Raw genomic sequence first — 14,449 nt, forward strand, 5'->3', positions numbered from 1 at the left:
TTATGAAGGAGGTTATGGTCTATTTTATTAAATGTCAGGTAGGAATTCAGATAGCTAAAAATATCACACTAAGCCATAGAACACTGTGGTTTAGCTTAACCTGTCTTCCCTTATTGAACAATCATTGATTAAAAATATGTCTTAAAATGATGTGTTGTACCTACCTAGAGACTGAAGAAAAATCCAGGAGACTTTCCTATTGTGCTCCTTATTTCCTAATCAATGCACATAATTTCTTCATGGAGCAGAATACTTTCATCTCCAAATAAGTTGCACAAAAAATAAAACCTTGAAGCCCCAAATTATTTGAAATCACTGAGTAGACAAAATAAACTGGACTAAATAGTAAAAAAAAGAGCAACTTTGTGTTGGCACGCAAGGCTCGCAATGACCTAATCAGGCTTTAGCTCTAGTTTCTCTGATTCTGTGGTATTCTATCCTGCCATAATATTTACAAGTACAACAATATTTTAAAAACTATGATTAGTTTCTATGGAGACAGGAATTGTTTAGATGGAGTCAGCAGCTAAAATAGTGCCTTTCCTCTTACAGTTTATTTGTAAGATCCCACTTTTTTTTAACTCTTTTGTATTAGCTAACAGACAAAACTGCATTTATCTACCTACCCTTAATTCATGGAAACAAAGTAGTTGAACAGCCAAATTATTGACAGATGGTTCTGAACTCTATTACAATCTCAGTTGTAGAAACATAGGTAGCCAAAAGTCTTCTGCCAAAAATATTTGAGAACCATTGCCAATGATGAAATTGATGCTACAGAGCTGAAAAAGTCCCACAGTTCAATGTAGCATTAGGTAATATTATCTAAAATATTAAAATCAAATGTATTGCTAAAACAGGAAATAGAAGTGGATGCTTCCAATCAAGTTGCTTTAGAATTTTTTTTTACAGAAAGAATATTTTATGATAGCGTCATAAAAACTGACACCATAACATAAAAATGTTGCCCTCAGCACTCAAATAAAACAAGGGGGCTTATTCCTGTAAGAGTACCAAAACCGGTACTTTGTAAAGCTTTATTTTTTTCACAGTATTAGTATGCTGTAATTTAAGCCTGATTTAAAGGAAAATGAAGCATTTTTAAAGATGAGTTCACATAAACAGATATAAATGAAGTCCTGCATACCAAGAAACATTTATTATACAATATTTCTGACACATAAAAAAATAAAATGGGACACAGCCATGATACGGCACATTATTTGCTATATTCTAGCAAATAGAAAGACATTATATTTGTCATCTCCTGCTGAACTCTGCATATTATTTCAGTTTATGTCCTGCCTTTCCATCTCCGTTTTCTTGTTTTATACTCATAATAATCCAGTGAGTCTGTTTATGAGAAGTAATGATAAGGGAAGAGACACATGAATCTTAGTCCTTCCAGCGCTGTTCTGATTCTGAGCACTGGTTAAAAATAATCATGAAAATATAGATAAAACTATTTATTTAAACAAGTGATTATAAACATAAATGTAATAGATGTGGGATGTATGGGAATGAAAGAAGAGATTGATTCACACTTACCTAAAATAGTATGACTGATATAAGAAGAAAAAGTCATAACTGCCTTCAGTATTCGTTGTCCTAAAGACAAAGTCCAATGATAATTCTCACTACTAATAAATACCAGTGGTAACCAGTTTATAGCCAGACAGGACCTCAAAGAGTTTTGACAAAGTTAGATTAATGGCATTTTGTTTGACTTATTTCTATATAAATAAACACATTATTTGGATCTTTTACTATAAGTAATAGAATAAAATTCTACCATGTTTTGCTATTATTTATAGTTCTGAACTTAATGCTTGGCTATTCTCCTGATCTGGATCATAGCAAGTAATCTAATTTACAAGATTTTATTTTTGATTCCTGGATTTTGCCTTGTTTTCTAATTATTCCTTTAAAGCCCTACATGGCTCAGGGCCAGGGTATCTTTGAGACCGCCTTCTACCGCATAACTCCCAATGACCGGTAAGATCCCACAGAGTTGGTCTCCTCCGGGTCCCGTCAGCTAAACAATGCCGGCTTGCGGGCCCGCAGGGAAGGGCCTTCTCTGTGGCTGCCCCAGCTCTCTGGAACCAGTTACCTCCTGAGGTCCGGACCATCCCCACCCTATTAGCCTTCCGAAAAGCAGTGAAGACCTGGCTCTTCCGGCAGGCCTGGGGCCGTTAATCTTGCTTTTGCGATCTGGCGAGATCCGGCCATGAATGGTGTGAATGAGTTTTAATGTTTTTAATGTTTTTAATTTTTAAATGTTTTTATAATGATTTTAAATGCATTGTGAGCCGCCCTGAGTCTTCGGAGAGGGGCAGCATACAAATTGAATTAATAAATAATAAATAAATATTCAAATTATGACAGATGGCATTTTTTCACATAAATATGTGTGACAAATAAATTGGGTGGATTTTAATAGCAAAATTACCTTCAAGTCAAGTTTACTCAGACACAAGGAAGCAGTGTTCTGGCATGATACAATAGAGATATGCTATTGCCTTTTTATGGACTTTAAACATAAATAAATTCTGTTTATATTATTATGGCTTTTCTGATATTGTTCACTGTGAGGCACTCTTGACAACAAATTCAGGAAAATCATCCTTGAGATATCTTGGCTTTGATCTTGGCTAGTTATATATCTGTGTGGCTCTTTTTTTAAAAAAAATAATAGTAATAATAGTAGCCAACTGTTTGGTAATGAATAATAAGCATAAGATATAAAATATAGTCTATCCCACTTTAAAAGAACTCATTGGAAGTCTATATATCTGATTAGAGAAGAGATCACAAAAGTTTTTAGATCAGGACACACATTTCAAAGTTTAAGAACCTGTCATGAAGGCTATAAAAATAGCTTCCATTCATCAATGGCTGTCTTGGAAGTCATCAGCAGTCAAATGCCCATTTTCCAGCTAAAAAGAGTCAAACTGGTGATGTTCAGTGAAAGGCGCACTCACACAAAGCATACATAACACAAATTTAGCCCTAACATGCTCCAAAAGAACAGAAAAAGACAGATAACATACGTATATCACAGGTGTTTTTAGCTCAGGCAAAATGTTCTTCATTTCTTTTCTACTCCTTATATCCATGTTGTCTGTAACTTTTCTTTCCCCCCTAATTATATTTCATACCTCTGTACTTTTTCTTTTTTCCTGAGTAGGTCCAGAAATTTCCAAATAAAGTAATGGCTGCAACCACCATCTTCTTTATTGGGATTAAAATGAAGCTCAGAAATATTATGGGAAATACAGAAGTAACTAAAAATAGTATTTGTTTTGCAACATCTATCTCTCATTCACTCTTTGTAAATTAAAAGACTCTTAGCTAATTGAAAAGATGGACAAAGCAGGGACATTCATGTGTTTGAAGTTGAGTATCTAGACATCATGGTGCTTGGAACTTAGAATCTTCATGTCAAGCCTTATCATTCCAAATAAATGAAAGCAATTTGTTATCTTTTCTGATAAATAGATATTCCCAGCTCATAAAGTATGAACATGGTGTTCCCTAAAGATTACATTCCTAAAGAAGTAGGGTCTATAAACAAAACTCCTATTAGCAAGAGCTACAAGAGACTGAATATTATTTTCTTTTATAGTGCCACAGGGAAATCCCATCTGCCCTTTTTCTACCTTGCCTTTGCCTGTTTATCTGGGTTTTGTCTTTTCAGGCTGAATCTGAATATGGCCACTTTGAAAACAGAAAGTTGAAAATTCAATTTAAAAAATGAAAAATAAGTAAATAATGTAATTATTCAGTAAATAATATGGCAGCGTGGAAGCTTCTGGTGTTAATATGGAACGCAATGTGACATAATACACATTGAATAAACAATGCACATTGAATAGGAAAAAACAATTAGTACAACATTTTATCTTAGTTTTTCTAATGCAAAAACAAATGTCAGCATAGAATTTGTGTTTTTGTAGTTAGTCCAGATGCACCACATGAATACCCAACTGAAGTTTTTATTTCTAAAAACTTCTACTCAAAACTTTCTTTCAGTATTAATGAGACATGCACTTCATTTCCTTTCTTAAAGCATTATGTAATATTTGCTCTGTCAGCCAGCTGCAAACAGTAATCTCTGATGATTGCATTTAAACTGAAATGCAAAGTACTCAGTGTATCAATAATGGTAAACATAAGAAAGTGTTTCCAGTATGCATTATAATCTGTATTCAGATTAGAAATCATGCAAAACATTTTACCTGTATATCAACAGCCAAGAAGAACAAATTTGAGCTTTCCAATTCCTTTTGTATGTGAAGCACTACCATCAGAGTGAACATTCTCTGAAATAGTTCCTCCTATCTAGAGGACATTTTCCATGGCCAATTCTTTGCAAATTACAAGTTTCATAATTCCTCACTTTTTCACATTTGTATCTTTGTAGCCCATCCTTTCTTCGCAACCTTAATCATTCTTTATATCAATATATACACAACATATTGGAAATGGGGAAGGACAGATAGTATGAGAAAGCTAGTGTTATAATAATGTATCATTATAATTTATTTTTTAAAATTTTACCTTGCTTTTCCACTAGGAAATTTTCAAACTTTTATCCCCAAATAATTACATAATACATAATTAAATACTTCAATAAATATTAAATAGAAGAGCATTATAAATGAGGCAAAACTATTAATAAAATTCTTTCTCTTCTTCCAGATGCCTAAAATCAAGAACAAGTCAAAATTAATAGGGCTGGGGGCAGGGGGCAGAATTCTATTGCTATAACACCACAAGTAAAAACATTGAATCCTGTTTGAATCTATTTTTCAAAAGTGGAGGCAAGAGAGTAACAATCTGATTCATAGACAAACTCACTTGGAAGAAGCTGCCAGTTCCAGACCCTGCTTCCAGAATATTATGAAACAGGGCATTTTAAAGTATACTTATCAAACACTTTTTTTTAATGACTACACAGAAGACATGTAGATTAAACTGAATTACTCGTATTTTTATAACATGAACCATCTTTAGAAAGTCAAGCTTTAGTCCGTATGACACAGCATTAATCTCTTAATACTTACCATACTATTTACAATGTTTTGCAAGCATAAAAACACATGTAGATAACCAACCATGACTGCAATCCTAAATTCATTTTATTGGGAAGTAAATTCAGTTTAATCTATTACAACCCATTTTTAATAAATGTTGGGCATTGTAAAAGACTGAATTTCAATGATTCAGACCTATCCATTTAGCATATTACAAAATAGTATGTAGTATAGTACATAGAGTTTTTAAAATTTTTAATACTATTTTAAATTTTCATTAATATGCATAAAATTTAATCAGATAATTCTTTCAATGAATTTTCTGCAATCGTTTTCTTACACACTTCCTCCATTTGTAAAGCAATAGAAAATTCAGTATAAAATCTAATGAAGACATTCTTCTGTAAATTGAAACCTATTCTGCGTTTTTTCCTGTATGTAGATCAAATGAATATTATCTGTAAAACCTTATTAAAACTTTATTAATACCAACTAATTAACCATTCTAAATATACTAAATGAGAGAAAGTTTAAAAATGGGTTTAAAAGGAAAAAGTACATGCACTTTTACACACAACACACCCCTGTTTCTCATCTGGCCTTCCCATCATACTTGAAGAATTGTTTTCTAGTTACATCATCAGGAAATAAAACACAAGGAAAAAAGGCTTGATGTTCATACTTTTCTCAGAGGAGGCCAGCTAAGCTTGGGTGTTCCCCCCCCCCCCACACACACACACTTCGGCAACTCAGAAAATAAAAGAAAAATTAAACAAATCCAGTTGTGTTATGGAAAAAACAACACAAAAAAATTAAAATATTGCTCTGCGACCACTTCACTATTCTATTATTAATAATAAGAATTAACTTGTCTAAACTTTTCAATGCATTCATTTTGGTCACAAATCAATCTGACATATGAAATGTTTCACAGTCCAAAGTATTTGAAGCCAGAAAAACACACACAAGCATAAATATGCATGCACGCATGCACACATACATATATTTGTAGTTCTGGTTATCACTAAACTACACTAAATACAGAATGAGACTGCACAATATAGAGTTCCTTATAAGGTATTGCCATGACGTAATGCTTCATAGGCTTTGGGCAAGCAGAGAGTTTCTCTCTCATTGTTTCGTGTAACTGCTGGAATGCTCACATCCCTAATGCCTAAGAGAAACACAATCTGAACACTACTGAGCAATAATTAAATCAAGAACTCTTCAGTGCATTTGCTGAAGGTAAGAGGGAGACTGTGGGAAGAAGTTTCTTTTAGCAGCCAATAGGCATTTTGCTTCAAAAATCAGTTGGTTCACTTCATATTATTTTCACAGCAAAACTTTTGGACTTATGCTGAGATCAATTATAATACTAAACAACTTTCCGGTTCTCCTTCTAAGCATTAAAAGATTTCAATACAAAACTGAAGCATTAAATTAAGAAAAAGGGAGAGCTAGGAATTACATGTAATTTCCAACTGTGTGCTGGACAGAGTCATAACAGCATTTTAAACTGGAAGAAGACTCAGTGACTTTGTAAATAGTATGAAGAAAGTTGTAGCAGCTTTTTGAATACATCATGTTATATGTTATAGGCATGTAGAAACATGTATTTATTAAGACGTATTGTGCTTTTGATCAGCTTTAGTAGTTTTAAATTTGGAAAATGTAAATTATAAATCAAGGCAATAGCATTGACAGTAAGAGAATTATTACTTTTACCATTTTAATTCACTTTAAAATTAATTGTATATGCTCATAGGGGGGAAAGGTTTTTTTAAACTTAGAAGTGTTTTTCAAGAAAGTTGTTTTATTTTAGAAATTGCTTTTTCTCCTCTGTATAACATATGCTGTTGAAAGGTAACTATCAATGTAAACTACCTGGTACTAAGGATAGTCACAGTACAGAATTATGTTTCCTATATCAGCAATTACATATTTATGATAAGATTAAGACTGAAGCAAACTAAATTAGACATGTAAAACACTTATTATTTAGAGTGAGGGTGGGAATAAATTTGAAGATTTTATTTCCATTTATTCAGATCATTCTTCCAATTCTGTATTCATTAGCTATCTTACAATATACAAAATTTCTCAACTATATAAACATGAAAATAGATCTCTTCAAATTACAATAACAACAATTGCTATGCCTACGAAGGTAATTGGAGGTAAGCAATGTTACTTTAAGAAAATCAGTAGAATATTTTATAAAACAGCAGTTTGCATAGTTTATTAAGGACATGCTTACAATGTACACTTCTTTAAGAATATGTATACTGTTCGAAGATATCAAAAAATGTTTTTATTAATAAATTGCATAATCTATTGTTAATAAAATATTCTAAATATCTACTTGTCAGAGTGAAGTTCTCATTCACTATGATGACACTTTTATCTGATGAATTAACCAAGTGTAAAGCAATAGTTTCTAAGACTTTAAACTAATAATCTAATGATAAATAACCCCATTTCTTTTGGTACTTTCAGGCTATTTTGTTAAATGTTAGAGCAGCTCACTTTATTGATTTTCAGAATAAACTAATTCAAAGGAATTGGGATTTTAAAAGACTGTTATTTTTATGGAGCTTTTTTTTAAATGTAGCCACCATGTTTTAGTTGGATTTGTAAACATAAAATATGCTGCCCCCAAATTTTCCATAATTAACGGATTACTTTAAAATATATCAACATTTTACTGTTTATTAATTTACAAAGATATTACTGGATTGAGAAAACAACAATCTCTGAAGCAAAGATCATCAGGCTACATAAAACATAAATTATAACACTTTTCAAAAAAATTGATTTGCTGAGAAAGCAAATGATAGAGAAACATTTTTTCCAGTCATCTGGTTTAAAAACTTTTGAAAACAGGAAATGGAAATAATTATAATATAATTTAAGCACTAATGGATAAATTGCATTTATTCTATTCAAAATCACTCTCTTTAATCACTACATCAACTAGAGATTTATTTGGTTCTCATCAGTTGATTTTAGAATTTCACCAACAAATTCATTTTCAAAACTAAAAATCAGGTTTTCCTCTACTCAGTGCCATACAGAAATGTAGGCCTACAATCCTTCAAATCAATCATGGCTAATATTTTGGTTGGAGATTGTAGGAAATAGTCTAAAACAACAGCAGAAATATGACATAGCTTATTTTATTATTTTGATTATCAATAAATTATTTTAGATGATATTAACAGATTAGATAAATTTAAGTATTTGATTTCCATGAGAGATTTGTACAGATGCTTAGCTTGCCCAGTCAAATTAGTGGCTTAAGTATTGTTTATTATTTCTATACAGTACAGCACAATGCTATAATCTACATTGCAGTAATTCTCTTTCCAATTATTCAACATTCACAAAATCTTTGTGACTCTGCGACTCAGTTCTTACTTATAGATTGCTATGTTTACAGAAGCTTGAAAGACAGAAGCTTGAAAGATTTTGGACAGGAATAGCAATGCTACAATTATATTAATATTACAGTAAATTGTGTGAATTTAAGTCAAGTTATCCATGAGATGAGTAACATTTCCATTTTTAAATAAACATGAACAATGCTACAACATGATAACAACATGATAAATTATGTCAGTTGGTTTCATTCCTACACTGTTTTTCCAATTACATAAGTTTGGATATCACTTAATACTAAACAATAACATTGTTCCTTGCACGTGACATTGAAGGAGCTCAATATGGCCCATGCTGCAATTGATTCTTTCATAATACAGCATATAGCATCAACTGATGTTTAGTTCAAACACAAAAAAATTATAATATGATAAAGTTTTATCTTGGGAAAGTGCCATGAATGTATGCCATGAAAAGCTTTATAGTTACACCAGGACTCTTAACTGAACCTGCAAGCAAACTGGCAGTCAATGCAACCCATGGAACATAGATGTAATATGAGCTGACTGAGGTGCATAGGTAATTGCTTATGCAGTGTAATTTTGCACCAACTGAAACTTCCAATGCTTCCAATACTAAAGACAGTTCCAGTACAGAACATTGTAGTAATCCTTATGAGTGATACCAAGTGGCTTGAGTGATTGCAAGTAGGATGTCCCAGACCAGGAACATCCTACTTGCGGTATACAGTACATACTTGTGCAAAGGTCCTTCTTGCCACACATCCTCCTCCCTTTTCTCAAACAGAAGATGTACTTCTATAAGGACCCCTGATAAATTCTCCTGGATTAGTGCAACCCCATGCAGAACAAGAGATGGACACTCCCCAGAACCACAAGCCCCAACATCCATTCAATCTTGCTTAGGTTGAGCTGGAGCCATCTTCACCCAATTTCAGGCATTGATACAGAATTTTCAGAGCATCACATAATTGGACAAAAGTAGGAATGTAAATTTTAGTATCATCAGCATACTGATGCTACATCAGCCTCTGTCATTGGATAACTTCTCATTCCTTTTAATAAAAACCTGATTAAATAAATTATAAAACCCTTACATTTAGCTGCTGCCTTTTCTCCAAGGAACAAAACATAACTTTCATGATTTCCCTCCACGCTACCCAAGCAACTTTGTAAAATAAATTAGAACTAAGAGAATGTGTCTTCACAAGTATGGCCTAGTTTACACACTTACCATGTCCTCTCTAGTGTTTTCCAAATCTCAAACTTTTCATCTCTTGGTCTATTTATTATTTTAATAAGCATGAGGAATCTATGGACCTCCAGGTGTAATTGAATTACATTTTCTAATCAGCATGGCCAATGGAGTAGGAATTAGGAACATCTGGGGGATTATAGGTTCTCCATACCCATGAAAATCTGCTACTGATAAGAGTTAGCAGTAATTCCAAATACAGATGGGAAAGTCAGCACACTTTCAAGGGGAGTAGACCAATTTAGTAGTATTGAAACAAAAATATTTAAACTGCTGCTATCTGACCTTGGAAATTAAACAGATACATGGGAAAAGAGAATGGAAAAAAGAGGGGAGTTCCTCCTATTATATGGCCATTTCAGTATCTGAAGCTTGATCCTGTGGCCAGAGCTTCTAGAAAAAGTGACCATAAAGTATAGTTCTTGAAACTATTCTTGTAAAATAATATTTTATTATCAATAAACCTTGTGAGCAGCACAATGAGTTGTTACTGAAAGAGCTATGATGGCGCAGTGGTTAGAATGCAGTATTGTAGGCTGACTTCTGAGGTTGGTAAAACGAGGACCCAAATTGTTTGGAGACAATATGCTGACTCTATAACTGCTTAGAGAATGCTGTAAAGCAGTGATGCCCAACCTTTGGGGCTTAGTGGCCCGGCTAGGTGACAGGGGAACCTGGCTGCACAAGCGGTGGGCCGGTGAACGCACACGTGTGGAGTTCAACTTGTGTGAGAAATAGGTCAGTACACACATGTATGTGTGTGCAGCTTAATTTATGTGAGAAGTAGGCTGGCACACATACACATGTGTGCGCAGCTTGAGTTGCATGATCAGTGGGCTGGTGGACATGCGCATATGTGTGCAGCTCAAGTTGACCTGTACATGCATATACTAATGTGCTAGCCTGCCACTCGTGCTTCCAAATAGGCCACAGCCCAGGGTTTGGGGACCTCTGCTATAAAGCATTATGAAGCAGTATATAAGTCAAAGTGCTATTCTTATTGCTACTGACAAACAACCATTTTCAAATTCATCTAAAAATATAAACTAATATAGGAAAGCAGATAAGTGTCAACATTCAATTTATTGTACTATGTATTATTTTGCTTCAGTGTCATTGTTGCTTAAGATATCAACACTATCAAGTAAAGTGTACTAATATTTGAAGGAAAAGTTGACAGGAACTTCAGAAAATTACTCAGTGGAACATCTAAATATAGTGTTACTGCCCAAAGAACATTTATAGTGAAGCAATGCTCCTTGATCTCTATGAGACTCATTGCCTGGTCATGCAAGTACATTTAGAATCAGTATATTACTGTAATGCCCTTTTCAAAGTATAATCAGCTTTCTAAAGAATTATGATCAGAAAAGTCATAAACCTATGGTTTAGATACAATATTTTGAAAGCAAAGACAGAAGTTATTCATATAAAAGACACATTTGCAGAGCAAGAGCAGAGCTCACTAAATACTGTATTGATTTTTCTTAACCCCTCCATTTAAGTAACTTGCATACATGTTTGCCACATATCAAGAAATAATACTTAGCAGCTGCATATAAAACTAAAATTCAAAAACTTTTCAGATTTAAACTATTTTTAAAATGTCTTCTTAATAAGAATGCAGCTAGACTGGAGTAGTTTAACTTTCCAGTTTACAAACAATATATGTGTTGAAATATTAGTTCTAATATAAAGAGCTGCTATGTTATTGATATTCAATGTGAAAACAAAATTACAACTGAATATTTTCCCAGAACAAAAGCAGAGCATTACCTGGTATTCTTGGTTCAAATTCGTCCTCTCAAATTAACCAAGTTGATAATTTTGGGTTGGCCACAAATTTCCCATCGCTGTAACTCTAGCAATAGAATTGGACCACAGGGGATAACTTATGAAGACCACTGATTCTGTTCAAAATATTTTAAGCCCTTTAGTGCCAGGCCTACTAATAAAACCTTAGCAGAATTTTCTGGCTAGTTTAAAACTAAAGAAATGTTTAATACTAAACAATTCAGGAGCTTACAGCCAACCAGTTATATAACATAAATAACTAAATCAGAATGACAATATATCTAAAATGAGGTCAGTCTGTTCTCTGATTACATGGAAAAGGTTAAGTGGTAAGTTTAATTTTAGCACAAAGAAGGCAAAATTAGATGAATTAGAACTCAGAGATCTTTCCTCATAGTCCTGTGCTCTCACCACCATCCCACATCTCTAGTGTCTAATCATCTGCATGACAGTAATTTCCAATAATTTCCTTGCTGATGTAAAAGTTAAGTGACTTCCAGTTTTGACTATTCTAAATAAAATTATTTGTTGCTTTTCTGGCCTAGAATAAATTTGCGCATGAGAGGGAAAAAAGGAGACAAGAAGAATCTCATACATATGCAATTGCCAAGCAAGCTGAAGAGGAAATCAAACGGCCCTTTTGTTCAACAGTTCATTCAAATTCTTTTTTTAACAATCTTTAACATATTGTAATAACAATTAGGACTCAAACCATGATTTATAGCAATAAATAAGATCAAGTTTGTTTCTGATGTCTGTATGGATGGGATCAGACCAAAATTTACAAGCCGTTTTGAGTCGAAGTGAAAATTCTCCCCAAGAAGTCCTTAGTTTTGTCTGTAATCTATTGCTGTCCCAGTAAAGAGTTGGATACCTATAGCAGCATTGTATTGGTACTCGTACAGTAATGGTACCTCTCTAGGAGTCTGTAGGAGCCTCTCTAGGAGTCTGTAGGAGCCTCTCTAGGAGTCTGTAGGAGCCTCTCTAGGAGTCTCTGGAGGCTGGGGACAGGAAAAAACGTCACTTCCTGTCCCACCGGGAGTGGGGAAATGGGCCCTTTCAGCCTCCATAGGGCCTCCAACGGAGTGGGAAAGGCTGTTTTCGCCGTTCCCAGATACACAGAGAGGATCTGGAGCCAGGTAAGAAAGAAAAACGGGCCTTCCCCCCCCACCAGCCCTCCAGAGGCAGGAAACAGCCTGTTTCCCTACTTCTGGTGGGCCCAGAAGGCCCGAAAATCAGCTGGCCGGCGTGCGCATGTGCCCCAGAGCTGAGCTGGCGTGCCCACTAATATGGCTCCACGTGCCACCTGTGGCACGCGTGCCATAGGTTCGCCATCACGGTCCTAGGGTCTCCTTGGCAGAGTTGTTTTTAGTTCAGCTATCTTCAGAACTTTGTTGTAAAAAAAAACCCCTGCTTGATTAAAAAAGAATAGGCTGTAGAAAGAAGTGTACAGGAGAGTTAACATTCATCCTACAGCCATATTTGTCTCACTTGTGGTGACTTTTGGGGAATTAAATCAATAAATATTCAGTTTGCATCAATTCAATTTCAGTAAGTATTACTCGTAAGATGAAGATTCTAGTTTATCATTATATAATATTTTTATATAAATCTGTAATATAACAAGAAGTTTAGGACAACTGTTTATAAACATGCATGAAGCATGTTTATAAATTCATGAAGCATGAATTATATGAAAGCTTTAAAAAATACCTTTTATTGCATACATTAATTGTAAATAGATATAATGCTTTTCGCAGTACTAAATAAATTCAGGCAACCTCTAAAATATTCCAGAAACTCGTGTTTCATTAGATAATGTGACAAATAAGAATAGTTATTAATCCAAAAGAGGATTTTTGGTTTCTTCTACCATTTTCTACCTTTCCAAATCAAATAAAGGTACAAATAGTGGTTTAGAATGCTAATCAGCCTGAAATTTGAGTATTTAAAAGAACTCTTTCGCTATATCAGCAGGCCAGTTTCCTTAGATCTGGGCAGTCTACAAAGATAAGTTATTGTTCTACTTTGGTAAAAAAAAACATTAAATGATGATGTGAGTAAGAGAAGATAGTAATATAGAATATTCTCCCTCAAGAAAGACTTTAGGTGACTTTTTGAGTGGTGTAGAATGTATGTCTTTTAAAGCCCATTTGTTTCACTAGATATTTGTAAATGAAGTGGCCATTATAGAGGTAGTCCTCGATTTGCAACCATAACTGAGCCCAAAATTTCTGTTGCTAAGTGAGACATTTGTTGAGTTTTGTCCCATTTTACGACCTTTCTTGCCTCAATTATTAAGTGAATTGCTGCAGTTGTTAAGTTAGTAACATAGATGTTAAGGGAATCTGGTTTTCCCATTGACTTTGCTTGTCAGGTCACAAAAGGTGATCACATGACTCAGGAACATTGCAACCATCATAAATATGAGTCAGTTACCAAGCGTCTGAAATCTGATCAGGTGACCATGGGAATGCTGCAACAGCCATAAAGTGTGAAAAAAGATCATGTCACTTTTTTCAGTACCATTGTAACTTTGAACAGTCACTAAATGAACTGTTTTAAGTCAAGAACTACTTGTATAATGTAATGGTATGGTATCTAGAACCTTGTTTTGATTTTTTCCCATATCTGTAATTAGATTTGTCTTAATGATGGCTATTTTATATTGTTACCTTGCTGGAATAATTTTTTCTAAATGGGGTACTTCAAATATTTCAACTATATAAATGAAATCTAAATATTGCAACTATATAAATGGTACAAAAATGAAATGTGAATGGGGATTCAATTACAGCTTTTTACTTGTGTATTATTTCCTGGCATTCAACATTCTAAGGCTAGTCTTTTTCTAATAGTTTTGAACACTTTTGTCAATGATAGAATACCAATGTTAAATATTAAATCAAAATCATTTCTCCTAACTACTGTTCTAAGGAATGGCATTATCTCTTATTACAATTCAA

The 14,449-nt window shown here is 33.8% G+C and overlaps 2 protein-coding genes across 8 annotated transcripts in view; one reads left to right on the top strand and one right to left on the bottom strand.

Annotated features, from left to right (window-relative positions):
• The window catches only part of CMSS1 (cms1 ribosomal small subunit homolog), a 155,688-nt gene that overhangs the window by 122,776 nt on the left and 18,463 nt on the right, over positions 1-14,449 (bottom strand). The window lies entirely within an intron of this gene.
• FILIP1L (filamin A interacting protein 1 like) overlaps positions 1-14,449 on the top strand; it is a 133,776-nt gene that overhangs the window by 103,321 nt on the left and 16,006 nt on the right. For 2 of the 4 annotated variants that reach the window (XM_087894845.1, XM_087894846.1), the window contains exon 1: positions 6,073-6,281. The exons of the other annotated variants lie outside the window; for them this stretch is intronic. The gene's annotated coding sequence lies outside the window, so the exon portion shown is untranslated. Of the gene's footprint in view, positions 1-6,072; positions 6,282-14,449 lie in introns of those variants that run through there. 4 annotated transcript variants of the gene reach the window in all.

The sequence above is a fragment of the Pantherophis guttatus genome, chromosome 5 (assembly GCF_059756535.1).
Source record: "Pantherophis guttatus breed Tessera chromosome 5, ASM5975653v1, whole genome shotgun sequence".
NCBI classification, from domain to species: domain Eukaryota; kingdom Metazoa; phylum Chordata; class Lepidosauria; order Squamata; family Colubridae; genus Pantherophis; species Pantherophis guttatus.